The sequence below is a fragment of the Balearica regulorum genome, chromosome 21 (assembly GCF_011004875.1).
Source record: "Balearica regulorum gibbericeps isolate bBalReg1 chromosome 21, bBalReg1.pri, whole genome shotgun sequence".
NCBI lineage: Eukaryota > Metazoa > Chordata > Aves > Gruiformes > Gruidae > Balearica > Balearica regulorum.
In genome coordinates this window covers 4,662,264-4,681,784 of record NC_046204.1, presented here as the reverse complement: position 1 = coordinate 4,681,784, position 19,521 = coordinate 4,662,264, and the positions used below count along the sequence as shown (strand labels likewise).

Here is a 19,521-nt window from a genome sequence, read left to right as displayed (position 1 = left end):
TGCTTTTTTTCCAATTACTGGAGCCTCTGATGTGATTGCAAAGTTGTGGGTTACATTCCTTTGCCAGGAAGAATCCTGGAGAAATCTCGCATTCTTCCGAACGTGGGCTTCTTTCAGTGAAATAAATTAAGTTCAGCTCTGGCACAAGTGTGCTGAAGTGCTCCCGTTCAGTGTATTTCAGCTTCGCTCAAATCGGTGATGTTGCACCGGAAGAAATGAGGTCCCGTATTGTCACAAATTGACGTGTGCTGACCTCCCCGCCGTCTGCACCAGCCTGCTGGTCGTGAGGGACCGTCCGTGGTCCCGGGCTCTGACATGGGGAGGGCTGGCTTCTCTTGTAACCGGGCAGGCTCAGGAAGAGGCTTGATTTGGGCTTGTCCGGGCTTGTTCAGGCCTGAGCCTGCCCTTGTCTTTGCAATCACAGGGATCCGAGTGGGTCAAAGACGACCTGACTCTGCGATGTGCAGTTGCTTTGCTGATGAGACCTCCTCGAGAGACCCAGCCGCACAGTCTGCTAAACTCCAGCCTTTCTGACCGTCTCTGTCTCCAGGTAAGCGCAGCCTGCGTGTGTCTGTACCGGTGCCTGCAGACGTGCTGTACGTATCTGCCTGTGTTACACCCTGCCAGCTTCTCCACAGAGCCCATTTGTGTCCGAGTGGGGCTGGGGGGGGGGGGGGGGGGGGGGGGAAACGACTGTGCAAAAACCTACAGATAGGTAAGCTTTGAAAAGTCACGTAGGAGAATGGTACAGTAAATGCCCTTGTCAGTCTGTCACGTTGGGGTAAAGGGTGTCTCCTTTTCCTTTTTCTTTCATTTTCTGTAGCCCCCTTCCTTTAAGCCCTTTATAAACAAATGCATGTTGGACTTGGGGATACTGGTGAGTGTCTAGTTTGAGGGATCCCAGAAAGTAATAGCACCCAGAAAAGCAGCTGTGTGCTCACACTGTCTGAATGTGCTGCAGCTGTACAGGGAAAGCTGAGGATGCTGCTTAGCACCTGGAGTCTAGTGAGCAGTAAGTGATTCTGGTGAGTTAATTGTCTGGCTTCTATGTCCAGGAGACAAGGTAACTGAATTCATGTGGTATTACCCACTCTGTGGTTCATTGTCATGTTTAGCATTTACATAGGGGAACATGGAAGCTGAATGCTTAATTCTTCGCTCTTTGCAAGGAGCTGGCGGCTATCCCCCCCCTCCTGCTCCACGTAGCACAAACTGTCCTCTCTATCCTATTTCCAGTGTTGTCACCTGGCTCAACACGTTGCCCCCCCATTCATTTTATAATGGAAAGGATAAATAATACAGCTGAAATGCTGGTATTCCCTGCTGCTCACACTGGGGAAGAAGGCTCTGTTATGCTGTGTTTGGCTCTGTTCCCCGCCGCCCCGTTCCGTGTTCCTGAACACTGGCGACGTGAAGCTTGGCTTTCCCCGCATCTGGGTGCCTTATGCATCGCTTGCCTGCTTATCATGAGGCTGCAGGTGTCTGTGCAAACCACCGGTGGGATTATCTAGATAACTGTTACCTTACGTAGGAGATGGCCCTTCCATTACTTAGGAAGGGCTAGCTCAGACAAAAATTGAAAAAGGCACTAGGAGTCATTTCAGATCAGAGGTAAGTATGTACCAGTCCATTAGAGCTAATTATCTACACGAGCACAGATCTGGGCTCAGGGTTTGGTGTTACTTCCTCTGCTACCTTTCAGGGACATCTCAGCAGAACAGGTGGGGTGAAGGATATGAAGTTTTTGTCTGTATTTTGAAGACAGGCCCACCCTTGCTTACCTTTAGTATCTCTGATATAGAATCTATTAATTTGCAAGCAACCTACCTCTCATCTGTACAGCCTGGTCTGATATTTTTCTTAGCTGTATATGTGCCAGTGTTTTGGAGTTTCCACCTACTGAGGGTGAGTTTGGTTGATTGGCTTCATAATTTTTAAGTGGTGTGAGGTGCTTTGTTTTGTTTAGTAGACCAGAGATGATAAGGGTTATTTTGCAGGACTTGAAAGTAAACATGTAATATTTGGTTATGATGAATGCCATTCTCTTCTAGCAACTACTTTGCCTCTACCATTGATAGTATTGGCAACTAGTAATGTTAAAGGTGCACCATTTCAGCAAGGAGTTATGTTTGCACGTGTGTTTACATTTACAGGCAGCTGCAGGGAGTTTCAAATTGGGGCGAACACTTTAACACTGACAGTTCCAGTGGGCACACTGGCCAGAGTGCAGCTCTACCGTTCTTTGAAGAACTTGTAGTCTAACAGAGTAACACATCTTGTAGGTGAGGACTCTGCTTCAGGCCTAACGAATGCAACAAGGCCACGTGCATGGCGAAATGATCTACTCAGCCTAAGTTCCAAACAGGGTAAGAAGGGGCAAAGGAGTCTTAAATAATGAGGCTCCTTTTTTCTTGCCTCCCACTTGCTGCCCTCTGCACCTGCCCCAAGGATGTTGAGTACAGGCAGGTCTGGTGACCACCCTTCTGTCTTGTCATCTCACGCTGTGTTTTGTCTGTTAATTGACCTGTTGTAAGGAGTTTTGGAAAGCTGAGGCACAAAAAAAAACCCAACTCTTTGAGGGATGAGTGATGTTGGAGCAGTAACATGAGGCTAAAGTCATTGCTTGAGCAACTCCACTGACTTTGGAGTAATGCTAGGGATGCTTGTTGCTTTGTCCCTCTGACTCCAGATTAAGACTTTCTAAAACTAGTTTTGTGGGTTTGTGGGGTTTTTTAACGTTCTTCTCAGTTAAAAGGGCTGACAAAAACATCTATGTAGACAGAACTATGGATAAGCTTTAGGGAGGGAAAGGAAAAATTCCTCTGAAAACAGTAGCTTATGAATTGTCTGTTGCTGTTAGCTGGCCAGTCATATTCTTTGCTGTGTTTTGATCTGTTCTATATCATGGAGGATGGGCAGGCTTATGTGACACAACAGCAGATTTCATACCAGTAATAAGAAGAGAACTTTTTTCTGTCCTGAGCTATTGACATCTCAGTGCATGTACCTTGTCTCAAGCGTGGGGGAACTAGAGGATTTTTAGTACAGACTTTGAAAAATCTTTTCCTTGCACTTAGTTATGCTATGACCTTGGAAGAAAGCTGGTTAAATGAGAAACAAAACATCAGTGCTTTCTTGCTGAAAAGTTGTCAATCCTCCTTTTTACAAAAAACAGTTATGTCTGCTTTTTCTTTACAGCTGGATGGAGAGGACCTCTCCTCAGCAGGGTTCCTTGTGTGACTGGGATCTCATTTTGAGTATATGATGAAACTTGCTAGTCCATTTTCTAGGCAAGTCTGTGTTTCCTTGTATTTTGAAGGTAGAACACCAGTAATTTTCCAGTGACTGATACAGACCAGCTCTTAATGCAAATGGAGAGAAGTTAACACATGAGCCATTGTTTGCTTCCAAAGAGATTCAGGTGAAGGGGCTTATACAACTGTGGGACTCTAATTGGAGCCTTCGGTTTCATATATTTTTTCTGTCTGCATTTGAATGTATTGTAGGAGCAGTGACCAGGCATCAAAACTATGCCCAGCTGAAGCAACCTTCTCCCTGAAATAAGAATCTTTCACCCAGTGGACAAGAGAAGGTTTTGGTAAGAGGAATTAGAGTAAACAAATTTTATATTGCTGAAAATGGAGTTTGAATCTTTTTCACTCGAGCCTTCCTGTAGATGTTATCTCCTGGTGATGTCGGTCTACTGTTATACCTCTTTACAAGGGAAGCAACTAAGATGCAAGACTCTTACCTTGTCTAGAATATTGCAGTGCACTCAGGATTAATTGAAATGCATCTTACCAGGGATGATAGCCTAATCTCTTGTGCAACTAGATATAGCCCATGTCAAGTTTTGCTAAATGCAGGCTTTATTCACCTCAGAAGCCACCTGAGGATGAAGCTAGATGCAGGAGCAATGTCTGGCTCTGTTTCAGTACTAGTGACCTTGGGGAGGAAGATGTGCTTCTGGGGAGTGTCTGAGGGTAACTTCCCTAGTTGTGTTGCAGACATCCTATTGCCCTTCCACCAGTTCTGGTGTGACAACGTGTATCTCATGTCCTTGGGCAGATGGGAAGGCCAGATAACATGCTGATAACAATCCTGATCTTTACGTCTCCCTGTATGCTTTGGTGGTGCATGCCGAGCATCTCTCGGGATAGCGGATGGTGGCAGCTTCAGCCAGTGGTGCATGGGACTCCTCTGAAGTTCTCTGGCCGTTGTGGTGAGTGCCTGAGCAGCAGTGGGCACCAAAATGTAGATTTCCCTAATGCAGCTCAGAGAAGGGGAGAAGCCATGCAGGCAGCAGATGCTGTTTTGACACTCTTGCTTTGAGGCAAAGATGTACAAACGGGTGCATTCCTTGGAAGAAAGGAAAAAGGCATGTCTGGAAGGAGATTCTATAAAGATCTCTCAAAGTCCTGATAAAGGAGGAGCCTGAGCTTGACAAGAAAGGGCAGAGCTGCTGTGACAGTAAAATCTCTGCTATGAATCAGCCTGGCAGTGTCCTCTCTGTCCCAGCAGACTGAATTGGGGGGCAGGCCAGGAACTCCTTGGGCTGGATAAACTGATCTTTCCCAGGCCCATTCTAGGCTATAAATCACAGGTTTTTCTTTTTTGGACTGACATACTAGAGTAGACATGGGGCTACTGACAGCTAGGACCCTGGGTTTGATCTACGGCTAATGCTTGCGCATTGCTTGGTTAATGAGTCATGGGTGCTTACGTGTGGCTCTGAAATCTGCAGTGCACTGGACTCTGCCCAGGCCTCTCCCAAGGCACTGAATCAGCAGAACCCCTGAACAGCCTGACGTTCTTAGCTTATACGGACTGCTGCAGAGTGGAGCCAGCTAGGAAAAGGGGTGGCCTTGCTTCCAGGAGCTGCGGCAGCATTGCAGCCTTGGATGGGGCTGTCCACCGTGCTTTGCTGTTCTGCACGACTCGCTGCTGGAAAGTACTTTTGTCTGTGGCGTGTCTACGCAAAAGTTGGTGACACTTATGTAGATGCAGTAGCCAGCTCAGCTGCTAGTAAAACTGAGCTGTTTGTGTAAAGTCCGAAACGACAACTCCTTAAAGACCTTCTCTGAGATGCTGTATGGGGAGAACCAACGTTTACGGTGTTTGACAAATGACCACAGAGCAGGTTTAACAGAACATTTTTGCTTTTGTTTAAATCATTGGGTGATGAAGTTCAGTCTGTGTGTTTTAAGTTGGATAAGATATGGGGAGGGAATTGTGTAAACGGAAGAGATGATATGCAGTAAGTTCAATGTGTGAAGTATGAAGGTGCATCTGCTTTCCTGGTAGCATAAGTGCTAGGTGCTTTTCTGGCCAGTGAGACTGGACTACCTTAAAGAGCTTGCAGTCAAAGTTAACGTGTTGCTGCTGGACTTCCCTGATCTCATTTGGAGAGAAGAAGGGGAAAAAAATTATGAAGTTTTGTTAAATACTGTTATTACAAGGAGAACAACAGAATTTACTGGAATGCAACAAGCAGAGAGCTTTTTTTTGCTTGTCTTCATCTAAAAAGAAAAATGAAATCTGAAAGAAAGGAAAAAGTTGCACTAAATCTGGCAAAGAATGAATTAACTCTGCTGTGGAAGAAGGCAGTGTACTCTGTGTGCATGTTTCTCACTGCACAGTATATGGAAAAATTCAGTAAGTGATGTGTATATTAATTCCATGGCTTTATCTTGTTTTGATGCGGGGATTTAATATTGCTTAAGACAGTGATATTAGCCAGGCCTAGTGAGATCTCAAATGAAGATTCACTTGGGTGAGATGTGGTAGATTTCAAATATAATGCCTTGCAAGGAATGGGAGGAGACAGTCACTGTAGATTTTCTCCATAGTATTCGTAACTGTACCATGTTTTATAGAAATTTTGTGTCTGTATTTCTTGGAGTAGGTGATTGAGTGACACATAGCTGTCCTGCAGATCTCACTAATGTAATAACCTGAACTCTTTCCTGAATTTTCCCTGTTATATCTGAGAGCTTTTGTACTTCTCGGAGTGCAGGAGAGTTTGTGGAAAGAAGCTACCAAAAGCAGATCTGGCTTCCATCTGCAACATGATCCCAGGGCTACAAAACTACTGCTGCTTTTTCACTTGTCACCTGCAATTAGACGAAAATAGCCTGTTACCCAAATGGCTGTGTCCCTCTGAGCTGAGCGACTGGCTGAAAATCAGTAGGGTTAGGAATGCAACTGTCCTACAGGTAGAAATGCTGACTAATCGCAGACCACGACTCTTAGCTTTTCCCCTGTTGTTCTGTCACTTATTGTGCATGATTTTTGCTTGTCTTACTGTGTTTTACAGAAAGGAATTGCTAGTCCTGTCTATTCTTTCCTCATAGTTCTGCTTTGTTTTAGACAGCCTGTGACTCACTGCAAAGGTATTGTCCTATTTCCTTATTAGCTGTGAGGTTGGCCTGCAGGAGTGGTGGCAGTACGTGGGGTGGAGTCGTGGCTATATCAAGCAGGCCGGAACTGTCTGAGTTTGCAGGGAGTCTGAATTCTGAAGCAGGTGTCTGCACCTCTCTGGAGCCTGGGCTCAGTTTGCTTGCGGTGTGTCAGGCCTAGCTGCAGGAAGCTTGGGTCACTCGGGAGCTTAGATGGATGATTGCGGGTACACTGCCAGCTGGATCATCTCCTACCACAGAACTGTCAATCTGGTAAATATATTTCCTATCTAGGGTCATGTCAGTTCATCTCGTAAGGAAAGCTTGTGCTGTATGATTAATAAAAAAAAGGCAAACGGGAGTTAAGCAGCTTGCGTCCTGTATTTGGGGAATTGGGATGCTATGAGGAGTTTGGAGGAGGAGGTGACAGGAGAAGTATGATAATAACAATGTTTAACAAGCATTGCCAAGAGTCATAGCCTCGGACTGTTTTCTGCTTGACTTGGTAGTGTATCACAGGGGTTGCAATAGAGGATGGGATAATTCAGCACTAGGTTGAAAATTTTTGGAGAGACTAACCCAAACCCCAGGATCCATGTATCATAGGACTTGTATCTAATCAAAGTCAGAGTTTATCAAATGTATTCTCAACTTAAAGGAAACTTGTCTGTAAGGTTGTAAGTCAGGAAAACTGACTGTATTTGAAGAAGCAGAGGCTTCCTCTCCTACCTGAAGGTTCATAATAGGGAAGACTGGCATCTTCTTTGGGAGAAAGGAAAGAATTTATTCTTGCTCTGCAACCACCACTGGTGGTTTGGTATAGCTTTAAGATAATTATTCTGGGATGTCAGTTCATCTAGCTGAGTCTATTATGCTTACTAAGACATTACTTCTAATTCTATGGCTTAGAAATAGACAGGGTTGATTAAACCAGCCTGTATAAAAGACATTGAGCATCCTGATCTAGTTTTGAAGTTAGTCTTGTTTAAAATAGGCAGCTGAACTAGCTGATATCCAGGAGTCTCTTCCAACCTAAGTCTTAAGTTTGAAAACTGTCATTTCATTTTTGTCATTCAAGCTTTCTCCTGTTGCTGAGTTTCACCCACAAATTTTGCAGATGAAAATTCAGCTTTGTTTTGCCTTGAAACAGGAAGTATTTGAAGCCTCTAGCAACAGAGGATCTGTTTGCATCAGGCTTCCGGCAGGAGTTGTTCAAATCCTTAGAGAAACTTTGTGTAATTCTTCAGGCACTAGCTCAAGGCTTGTGACTAGGTCAGTCATAGCTTAAAACTCCATTTGTTGACAACAGGAGAATGACACAGTGCTGGGAATGAACTTGAAATAAATATGCTTAATTGAAGCTTATGGTATCACATATTTCAGTGATGACAAAATGATTGCTGCCGATCTCACCTGGCAGGACTCTTCACCCCTTTTGGAATGCAGTATTTCTGTAACAGGAGAATATTTCCATCCTCCACACCCATCAGCTTGTTGTTTTATAGTAGTGATTTCTTTATAGGCTAATTCCTTGCAGACAATTCCCTAAAGGCGAATGCTTTCTACAAATGCGCAATCACAGTAAATTTGCCAGGTACTTGAACTAAAGGGAGGAGAAAAGGATTTGCTGTTAAACGAGCTGCTGAAACAGAAAAGTTGCTCAGCTTAATGGCCAGCACTTTTCTACAGGTTTCTTCTACCTCTAAACTGGTTAAATTGTTTGATTTCCCTGTAAGACTTCAAAGCTGTTCCCAAGTCAGTCATCCCTAGAAATACAGCTTTTGACCACCTAGAAATAAGAGCAAACTCAAGAGCTGGATAACTTTCTTCAGTATTGCAAATCCTTGCTTTTCCTGCAGACACAGCAGTGAACAATCAGAATTAAATGATTAGGTCGCTTAACCCTAGGCTTCTGCAGAGGGGATGCCTTTCTGTACCTTAGCTTTCTCTGCATATTTTTCAAAATGGGCTTGTAAAACTTGAAGGATCCTTGCCTGATTGCCAACTTGTTTGGACTCCACGTGATGGTAAATCCCATTCACGTCTGTGGAGGAGGCTTGTGGATTTCTTGGGGGGAAAAGACTCATGTCTGTTGTCCCAGATATGTAATTAAAAACTGAATTATGTGTTCTCTCCATGTACATCAATAGGAAGGGGTGGAGAAGGATGGTCCTACATACCTGCCAGTGATGAGATTTCATTTATACTTAATTCCATGAAGATTTTAGTCCATATTAAGGAAAGATGATGTTTTTCTAAGATGACTCTGCAGTGATTTGTGAGAAAGAATTAATATCTTGTCTCATGCAACAATTATTAATGTTAGTGCAGAATAAACTCTCTAGGAGTAGGGATGCATTCTTCTACTGTATCCCTGTACTGTGCCTAGTACAGCACTCCCCATTCAGTCAACATCTTATGGTTTTTATGGTACAATCTAATGAGCTGCACTAATTTAATAAATATTGGCTAGATTTATAGAACACTTGTCTGAAAGCCTGTTTTTCTGTCAATCTCTTCTTTCCTGTTTCACACACTTCAGTCTTGCATGTATGTAGTGGTGTGCATATGGGCTGATGCTGTCCTACACAAATTGTTCTTGTGGACCCAGTACCTATAAGACAAAACACTCTTTCAATGTCAGACACATTTGAGTTCACTGGGTTGCAAGAAACGTATCGGAGTGCTGCCCTTGCGCTAATGCCCTTGCGCTAATGCCCTTCCTTTATGCGTTGTCTAGAACTTACTACCACTTGGTGATAGCAAGACAAAAGTCCCAGACTGAGATCTTTGGCTGCCAGGAGCAGGACTCGATGGATTAGATCCAACTGAGACAGATTTGCATCCAAGGTGCTGGCTCCTTGCAGCTGGAGGCTTGAGTAGACTTGTTTGGACCAGCTGAGCAGTACTGATGTGGCATGTGGCACTCCCTCTCTTCTGCTTTGGGTGTTGGGCATGCATTTTTTCGGGCTGCCCTTCTTGTGAGGCTTGAATACAAGGGTGGGTTTGCTGCTCCATGTTCTCCCAAAGTGTTAAACAGTTTCCTCCTTTAAACTTGTTTCCTCCTTTCCTACAGCACTAGGAATTCTTACAGGTAGCAAGCAGCAGAGGGGAGTTGTTATGATTTGAAAAATTAAAAGCAGGATCATTGTCCTGCTGTATAGATACAAGGTTGTTCCCCAAAGCATCTTTTCCCTGGCCCTGTCGTGCTTAACTTTTAGTGGCTCAAAGGAGAGTTTGACAGTTCCCAAAACTGCAATTCTGCAGTCTCGTATGTCCCCAGAGGAAGACGAAAGATGAAGCAGTAGCTTCTTCTGTAGCAGATTGTTTTGCTCTCCTGTAGCTGTGCTTGTCCCTGACCTGTTAATTGCCTTTGAGATAGTCTGGTTCGTTCTGATCCTGATGGGAAATGTTGGAGGGATGATTAGGTCATTGTTTAAACAAGACAACTAGTTCCAGAGTGGGACACGTTTTCAGGGCAGGAAGGTGGGTACTGTTGTCAAGTCTTGATTTTGATGTTTTGGAATTGTTTGCTTTTTTCCTCAGGATGAAAAGGTTACAGTCAAGAAGTGATTTGTTAATTAATTGGTGTTGTCTCCTGGGACACAGGGAATGGAGCCCTTGTTCCGTTATCACAATGCCTGGTGGGTATTATTGTTCTCTGCTGTACTGATCTGACTGGCGTGCAGTTACAGCACTTCTTTTCACCTTTGTCATTCTCTTGTGATATTATATAAAGGGCATGAGCTTATCCCATCACCTGCATTGTCACCCTGTACAACAAAAGCCATTGAACCTTATCTCATGACTCTTGTAATAAACCAAACAGGTTTGTCTTGGGTTATGGTATGTCTTTTGGGGAAAAAAAAAAAAAAAACCCACTCCCAAATGCTGGCCCTTCTGAAGATTCAGTGATAGCCAGGAGTTTGGAATTCTTGCCTTTCAGTTGGTGCTCATGTCTGTCTTTGCAGGATGGCAGGTTTCTGATACTTGATGGAAGATGAAATATAGTTTCACAGTGAGGAAAACAGGGTGTGAGCAAGAATGAATCGAGAGTCTTAGCTCTCTGTCTTGCTAGCCAAACACAAACCCGAGTTTTTGGAATTTGTAACCTGGTGTGTTAGGAGGGGGAATAGAAGCCTTAGATGTCTCAGAATATACAGATGTAGTGTTGCCAGTGGATCACTGAAAGAAATTAGAGGCTGACGAAAGTCAGCGAGCTTCTAGCCATGCAGCATGTTTTACCTTTATACTCAAGTGTTGCACAAGAGGTGCTTGAGTAATAACCTGCTTTTGAGGCCATGATGCAAGAGTTAAGGAATTGCTTTGCCCTGAGGGCTGTCTTCTCACATGTTCATGTGTTTCCAGGAACTGAGGATTGCAGGAATGCTAGATAACACCATGTCTTGTGTATCTCAGGCTGTTCTACACGTATAATAAGAAAGTCAAATGGCTTTAGTACAAATAAGTATTGGTTCCCTTTTTCATTTGTTTTGCAGATGATTGTGTTCCCAGTGAGTTTTCTTTCTGTCTAACGTATCGTATGTGTGACATAAGAGCAGAGTTGTGCAAGTCAAGTGAACCCACCAAGAACTGAAACAGTTTTGTCTCTTAAACTACTAAACATCTGGAAACACTTTATTGTTCCACTGTCTCACCTGAATGGTGTGAATCTTGAACTCATTGAGATAAATATGGATTGCAGACAAGTAAGCTGGGTTTCTCATTAATATTTGTAATTCTTAGAGGCCTTTACCAAGATGGGGGGTAAGGGACAGGGTAACTGTCAATTTACGGTTTTTGGTCTCTTCTCCCTTGAAAGCTATTTTCTTTAGTACTATTGCTCCCTTGAAAGCTATTTTATTTAGTACTACTGCAGTTGCTTCATTGACTCTTTTTTTGTCCCCAGACTCTTGCCTTCTGTGAATGAGAAGAGAGGAGGAGCTTGAACAACCTGCCTCAACTTCCCTCCTTGCGTGATGCCAGCTGTGAGTGTTTCTTTGGCAGTGTCTTAGCTGGTTGTTGTGAACAATAGTCAAGGAAGCAATCAGCAAGTATACTGCCCTAGAAGTGCTACACATTGTTGGGCCTGCCTCATCTCCCTGGCTTGAGGTGGATGGGGATCCAGGGTGGGATGCTGCCCAGGTGTACTGTGTCGTACTGGAGCTTGGGATGTCTGATGGAGCAGAGGGCTATTGTGAGAAATGCCACAGGATGCTTGATGATGTGGTCACGGCATCAGAGGCAAGAGATGAAGAAAAGAGAAGATGTTGCAAGTTGCTTTGCTCTTTCTTTGTCCTTTCCACATGCAATCTTCCTACCAGCTCTTGTTAGTAACACTGCAAAAATGCAACACTAGGTGTTGGGAGAAGGGCCTGCTTTTAGGAAGAATTCATCTGAGCCTCCATCTCAGGCTGGTAATGACAAGCTAACTTGGCTTTGAACCTGCCATGGGAGTAACCCACCTGTAGTCACTATTTCTCCTGGGTGCTGGCCAGCAGCTGTGCATTGCAAATACAGGGAGTCAGGTGCCCAAAAACTTCACTGATCTTTCTGGGGATGAATGAATTAGATTTTAATTACACAATGAGGCATTACTTCTTACTTTGTCTGGATAAGAGGGAGACAAGGAGGATTTATGGAAAGGACAAATCTACGATACGGGATGGTTCTAAGGGAGGAAATGCAAGAGCACCCCAACCTTGGAAGAAGGAAAGACCTTGCCTAAATCTTGTTTAAACTTTCAGTACTCACACAGAGGATAAAAGTTTACATTAATTTTGATCAAAGCAAGTTGGTTTTGTGTTTTATTCTCTATGGCCCTCACTGACTTGGCATGAACTGGGGGTCATGATCCAGGGACATTGCAAGTGTTGTAAACCAGGGACCCTGGAGCTCCAACCCTCTTTAAAAAAAAAACAAAACAGCTATGACTTTGCCCACACTTCTGTAGACCTTTTTTTCCAGACATGAACATAATTGCACCAGTTACAGGGAGTTGTAAAATTCTCTGAGCTGTCTATAAAAGTTCTGTACTCAGAAGATAATGGGTGGCCAGAAGGGAGCACGGTATCCTTCTGTTGCAAATCTTCTGAAACTTCATCTCTGCCTTTGCAGGATATTTGTCATGAGACAGATGTTTTGAGCTAGTACATCCAATTTCCTGATAAAGTACTGCTTTTCTCTGACTTTCTACTTTCAGATTGTTTCCTCTTTATGGACCCAAAGATGACCATCAGTTCCAGGCTTTTTGGGGAGAAACAGGGTGTGTTATAGGTAACGAGTGGCTAAAAAATATTGGAAGATTGCCACAAAGATCGCAACAGGGTGCCTCTCTATAGTCTGTGTAAATGCCCTTTCTAGTGCCCTTTCCCAAAGCGCCGCTGCTCCAGACTTGAGTCTGAGCTGGGTGTTGGCTGAATGGAACTGATGCAACAACTGGACTGTGGCTGGAGTGACAAACACGTGGGGGTTGACCTGTCTCACTTAGCATGTTACTGCTGAGCATCTGTGTTAATAAAATCAGTGAGTTTGAATTCCAGGTTATAAGAGAATGTTCTGATCTTCAAGTTTCCTGTATATAACTTTGCAGTAGTGCTTAAACTGGGATGGCTAGTGGTGGCTAACCATCCAGTTAGTTTCTGTAAATACATGGACACTGTATTTCAAATAGTTCTGTTAAATGTGCTCTTTGCTGCCTGGGACAGAAGCATGATGCAAACAGCATTGTTGAATGCCGAGCGGTGTGCTGGAGTTTGGCGTTGGGGATGTGACCACAGCTGACCCCTTAGTTGGCTGAATGGTAGTGGCAGTCAGCACCCCCACACGGAGAGAGAATCTGTAAATTGTTTAACACAAATATTTTATCCCTGCCTTCAAAGGAGGGGGGTGAGGAGTATATGGTGTTTTACAACCCATTTTCAAGGTCATATTTGGATTCTGGACTGTCGATGTTGAGTGTCCTTGTGTCAATGAAAGAAAGAGTCTCCTGGGCTCTGTTGCACCCTTTCTCTTAGCAGAATGGTCTCTGCTGTTTGCACTTCATCTGTTTCAAATAACTTGTGTGAAATAACCTGAGTGAGGCTTCCAGCTCAGTAACCAGGGAAGCTGACGTGCTTCGTGATTTTTTCCTACTTGAGGGTCTCATTATTAGCTTTTTATATTCCTGTCTCACTTGTGTTTAAAACCACAGGGTGTAGGCAGACCTTTCTGTTGCAAAGTACAGTGTACACCTTCAATTCAATTTACAACCCCCCAAAACCTATTTGGCCTATTTTCCCACTACTAACTATAAGAGATGCAGTCCATACGCTGTTGTTACAGGTAACGAGAATGGCTAAAAAAGCATTGAAAGATTGCCATGAAAAGTGCTTCTTTGTATTCTGTGCCAAGTGCCCTTCCCCAAAGAGCCACTGCTCCATACTTAAGTCTGACCTGGGTGACCTTAAGACCCGGTCTTAAATGTAATATTTTTTTGTTCATGGCCTACTCTGTTTCATTGTGAATATACAACATTAATACCTTTATTTTTCTCCACGCAGCCACAGTATGAAGGAATATCCCATGTTAATCTCCTAATTTAAATTTGAAATAAAAAACTATCACAACACTTGGAGCATACTTTAATTCATTGATGGCGCTGGCTTGATTCCAGCAATGTAACTAATTACATTCTGCCTGCAAAAAACCTCTCATTGCTCGTGGCTTTTTTGAGAGTTGCTGGCTTGACTTCTTGTGCGATCTCTGCAGCCTGACTGCACGTTTTTTGATGTTAATGGAAAACTGCTTAAAATGACTCAGCGTCTCTCCTTAAGGAAAGCAAAGCCATTGGGTTTGCTGAACATCCACTGTAGTGCTCTGCTGGTAAGTGATGAGCGTGTCCCATTTCAGCAGTTGTGTACACGCGCTTTGCTTTGCAGTGCTAGTGCACTGGAGATGGAACAGGAAAGACTGCATAAATCCCAGGCTCACCTCGATCCCGCAGGTTTTTACGCCGTGGTGCTTGCGTCAGGGCCGTTCTGCTATCCCAAGGCTGAGCCTGCCAACGGTTGAAAATTTGTTACTCTAAGAGTTGCTTGTCATGTTGGTCTGGTTAAAGATAAGGGGGCTACATGTTTCAGGGTCTTTGGAATCAAAGGAGCCGGGTTAGAGTAGCAGCTAACGTGCCAGAGTTAGTACTCGGACACGGAACGCGGAGCTGCCTGCCGTGGAGGGAATGCTTCTGCGTTACAGCCCAGCAACAGGAGGGTGGGAAGCGGGAGAAGGGCAGAGGCGGCAGCAGCAGCGAAAGTCACAGCATTTGGTCTTACGTGATCAAGATAAAGTAGGAATTCATACAGCATCCGTTAATTCCAGGAGACCTAGAATAAATCTAAACTAGTTACAAAACTATGAAACTTTACTTTGTAGTCTTTTGCACAAGGAGAGTCAGGGAAACCAGGACGTATCCTATAGCTCCACGTGACTGTATCGGCTCTATGCGCCTCGATGTGCAATTCTGCTTCCAGAAAGTCTGTTCTTGGCATGTACAATGACCCCCCGCTCCCAGCATGACTTCTCATGGGAATGTCAGATTCCTCCTAGTTGACTTGGTAGCACCTAGTTGCACTTGCTACAGAGCTGTCTTGACCCCAGTGTTTGCCAAATAAAACCTTTGAAATATCTGAAAACTATTTTTCTGAGAAGAAAAGACATTTAGCAGAGTTGGCTAAATGTCTGTGTGTATTTAACAGATTGCCTTGTTGCTTAGTGTTCGTAGTAGATATGTAGGGAATGTATTTCTATGTGGGTTTTTTTGCTTGAGTCTTCTAAATCTATTTGAAAAAGTAGTTGTGTGGAGGGGGCAGCTACTGAGAAATTGTTATGAAGGCTATGGGTGATAATTTTAGAATTACTTGAGCAGCCTTAGATGTCTGTCTTTAATGCTGTATCAAAAGCTGTCTGTATTGGTGTCTAAAATGGAATAGATGGGGTTAATAAAGTCAAGGATTAGGTCTTTAATCTGTGCCAGGGCTGCTAGAAATGTAGATTTTTTTATTTTTTGGTCACATGCTAGAAAAAGCAACAAAGGACAAACATGAGAATTTCCGTATGTCTCAGATGCCTTCTCTTAACCCTGGCTTCCTTTCCGCTGATGCAGTGAACCTAAGGATCAGGTGATGGCTTAGAAAAAGTGTTCTCATTCTCCTGGAAACGAAGAGTCCAGGTGCTGGTAAAACTGTTGGCTAGCTTTTTTTATTGCGTTACAATTCCAGAGTTAGGTTTATGTTTGTTATCGGGTTTGTTAATTCTTGGCTAGATGTTCTCACATATACATAGTGTCTTGCATGGGCATAGCCAGGCTGTGCAGATGTATGTCAGCGAAGCGTTATGCATGATGCATTGAATTTTGCATTCCTCTGGGAAGGTGAGTGGGAGTTTGGTGTCTTACTGTTCCCAGGCTGAGCCCTCAGAAGCTAATGAGGACAAGAAACAGTTGTACTGAGTTCCTTGAGAGGAACTGCATACTGATTTGAAAACTCAAAGTGGTTTTGCCCAAACTGAACCTCTAATGGCTGATTTAAAAAAAAAAAAAAAAAATCTGGTTATTTCAGTGCACATCTACTTTTTTTTAATGGGTGCAATGAAACTGGGGGCTACTTTTTCCAGGCTCCTACTTAAACTACTTCTAAGCTGCAGGCATGACGCAGGGATGGCAAATGGTGACCAAGGTACATCTGGTGTTAGGGCCATCTGTCTCCATCAGAGATGGAGATAGGGCGAAGTGCTTGGTACATCAGGACAAGGGGGAAAAAGATTCCTGCCTGGAACAGCAGTGACCTCTTGTGGGTAGTGAGGATGGCTGGCTGTGCTGGCAGCGGGCGCCGGGACTCGGAGGATGTTATTCTGGTGTAATTAATGTCTGTGGCCTTAAAGAGAGCGTGGTAAAGGGAGCTCGGATTCCCTTGGCTAGGTGTCAGAAACAAACAGCTATAAATGGTGCCGAGTCTTTTCTTCTTCACGTGTGTGTGATACGAAGTAGTGTCCTAATTGTGCAGGAGCAGTCCAGGCTCCTCTCTCCCTGGACTTGGCCTTCAAGGATCTCAGGGGAGTAAGACACAGACCAGATCTTTTGCTCATATACTTTTTCCATGAAGTGTCTTAATCTCTGATAAAAACTGCCTTGCTGATCTGGCACAAAATCAGGAGAGTAACGAGGTACTCTGCCAGCGAGCGCTGCGTCTGTGGTACGCAGAGGTACCGTGGCTCCTAATAATCACGTCAAAGCCACAAAGCACCCGACCGGGCTCCCAGTTAACTGAGAACTACACCTCAGCCCAGCTTCTTAGCCAGCTGCAAAGGTGAAGTAAAAACTTCTGGTGAAGTCTTTTTGGGGGTTTTTGGGGTTTGTTTGTTTGGTTTTTTTCCTCCAAAGGTTATGTCAGTGCATTCTGTCTCACAGTTGGTGGAGGTAAATGTACGTAGCTACAGCTCAACTGATGCTTTCTAAGCTGCAGGGTGTGGCCTGTGTGTCAGAAAGCTCTCTTAGTAGTTGGTGAGATGAACTCAAGTCAGGCAAAAAAGACTTTCTGTGCTGTTCCACCAAATACCAGGTCACTTTACCTCCCAGTGCTTTAAGAACATCCGAAGGTGAAATGCTCAAAGGAGAATTTTCATTTTCTGTGTTGCTTTATGATAAACTAGTTGCTTAGATTTTTACTTCTCGGAGCTACGTGCAACGCCGCCTTTGAGTTGTCACGTATCTTTGGGCAGTTTCCAAGTATTTCTGTTCTCTGGACAACTGCAGATTCCATGGGACTGAAGGTAGGAATGTGTATCTGGGCAGAGACAGCTGCACTGCTACCCTGCGCTTAGAAGGTAACAATAGCGAGATTACAGGAATGCCGCAGAGATGCACATGCAGATGTCAAGAAAAGGAAAGGTAGTGGGAATCTTTACTAAGAATTTATTTTGCCTTTTCTTACTCAGTTTTGAAGCGCTAACTCTTCACGCATGCCCTTCTGCTGAGTGCTGACTTCTGTGTGTAAATTTACCATATTCCTATTTTTAGAAAATAGGGAGAGATCCAGCAGAAGATTGTCTGCCTGTCCTATTTCTTTCTTGATTGCTCAGGGAAAGACACGTCTCTGAATCGAGACAAAACCAGCATTTGCATTTCCACTCACTTGTGGTTGTGATTCACATATTTGCTGCTTTCCAGTTCTAAAAAAAGTAGTTTGTCAGGTCATCGTATGTTGTGGAAATAAACAACTGTCTTGCAAGACTTGATTAAGCTGTGCTGTAGAGCCACATCTATCACCCCAAACCAAAAGCAACACTCAGAAGCCAGGGTGTTTGATGAAGGGGTTTGTCTGGATGTTTGTGATAGGTGGGTGATGTCTGGTGCTATCAAAGTGGGGAATGGGAATCCAAAGAACAAGGAAGAAGCCAAGAATGTGTAAAAGCAGCAACTGGGAATGCAGCCTTGACAAAGTTTTGTCTCGTGGGTTTTTTTGGTTCAGATGGTAGCTAAAGAAAGCCTGGGATAATGATTAGTTAAAAAAAAACTATTAGTGCCAATTGTGTTCAGGGGAAATGCAAGTTGCTGCAACTTCCTTTTCCTATAAAGAGTATGCAGAGGGCATCAGGCTCTAAAAAAACCTTCTAAATGTAAAAGCCTGCTTGGCTGAAGTTTAACTGAGTGGTAAAGGTCAAAAAGGTACATAGAAGATCTCGTTTCCAAAATAAGTAACTTTAACAGCGCAAAGGAGAGATGCATCAAGGTGTCCAAGAAGCAGCACACTGAGCCTGGCTATAGCTGGAGACTTAGTAAAGACAATTTAAAAAAACTCTGAGGTTCTATCTAGTAACTTGGAAAATGTCAGAGTGACTTGTCCTTGGAGGTGAATCCCCGGAGCAGCAGCAGTGTAAGACGGTTCATTTGAGGTGCTCTGCGTGCTGACCCATGCGGCCCCTTTCTGTGCTGTGGCAAAACCGATTTAAATCAACCTGATAAAAACCTCCAAAGACTTCTTTCAGAACTGGCACCCAGTCCTAGGTAACCAAGACATAGCCGAATGTTAGTGAAAGGCTCTTTGTGAACTGGCAGAGCGGGTGTGAAGGCTTACTCTGATGAACTGATGTGTCCCCAAGGACTTCCAGGATTCATTAGAAAATTGGATTTGAACTTAGAAGTCAAAACCAGATTAAGATAATCAAAAGCTTAAGGAGGTGGTGGAACTGGCTGCAGGTTTTGAAGACAGCTGTGCAGGGTAGTGGAAGAAGAAATTGCTGCAGTGGAAAAATGGAAAAACCTGTTCTTAATAAAACATGTAAGCAGTAGTGGCCCTCTTAAACATCTGAGAGGAATGTGGGTTTATTTTTTTTAAAGTACAATTTTTTTGTGGTTTTTTTTTTTTTTTCAGTAAAGTGGCAATAGTGCAAAAATAGAGTTCAATTAAATACTAGTTATCCTGAAAAACTTAGTTGTAAAATGGTGTGTTCTAAATACAAGACTGGTCAAAAGAAGTGATGTAAAATGTTGAGAAGAACCCCTTCTCAATTTGGAAGATGGGAATCTAAACCTGAAAGGACACCATGGCCAAAAGTAATATGCAAATAGAGTAACTTGTGGTTTTGTTTTGGGGTTTTTGTTTTTTTTTTTTTAAGATATTTCCATCAGATGTGTTTTCCAGGCTCTGTTAGATGGCTTCAGGGTGCTGAGAGAAGCTTGGGTGGGGGATAAGGTCAGAATAAACCTTGTTTAAAAATTGACTTCAGCAGGGAATCCTTCATGGCTAGGTAGCTAAGAAATGATTAAACTGTTTGGGAGAACAAGACACCTGAAACAAGAACCATCTCCTTTGAAACTGAGCACATCACTATCCACATCAAAGCTGTAAGGACCGAGTAGCAGAGGAGTTAGAAGCAAACAAGGACACGCTTTCAACTTGTAAGCCCTTTGAAGGGGGGAAGCGCTTTATCAACAGAAATGAAAAAAAAAAATCTGTTTAACGTGGTGGTGAATGCTCTGTTGTGTCCGCTTATCGTTTTCCGCTTCCCAGGGTGCGGGATACTGCGAGTGTCAGGGTAAGGGATGGGGAAGGTGAAGATAACACTGGTGCCAGCTCGGGAGGGTGGAGGA

At 43.7% G+C, this 19,521-nt stretch overlaps 1 long non-coding RNA gene across 1 annotated transcript; it reads left to right on the top strand.

The window, feature by feature from the left end:
• Positions 1 to 3,437: 3,437 nt before the first annotated feature.
• LOC142604768 (uncharacterized) lies at positions 3,438 to 13,401 on the top strand. The gene is made up of 5 exons (XR_012838605.1): positions 3,438 to 3,598; positions 4,069 to 4,222; positions 9,945 to 10,042; positions 10,898 to 11,107; positions 11,308 to 13,401. It is a non-coding gene; the product is annotated as an uncharacterized LOC142604768 (long non-coding RNA).
• The last annotated feature ends 6,120 nt before the right edge of the window (positions 13,402 to 19,521 follow it).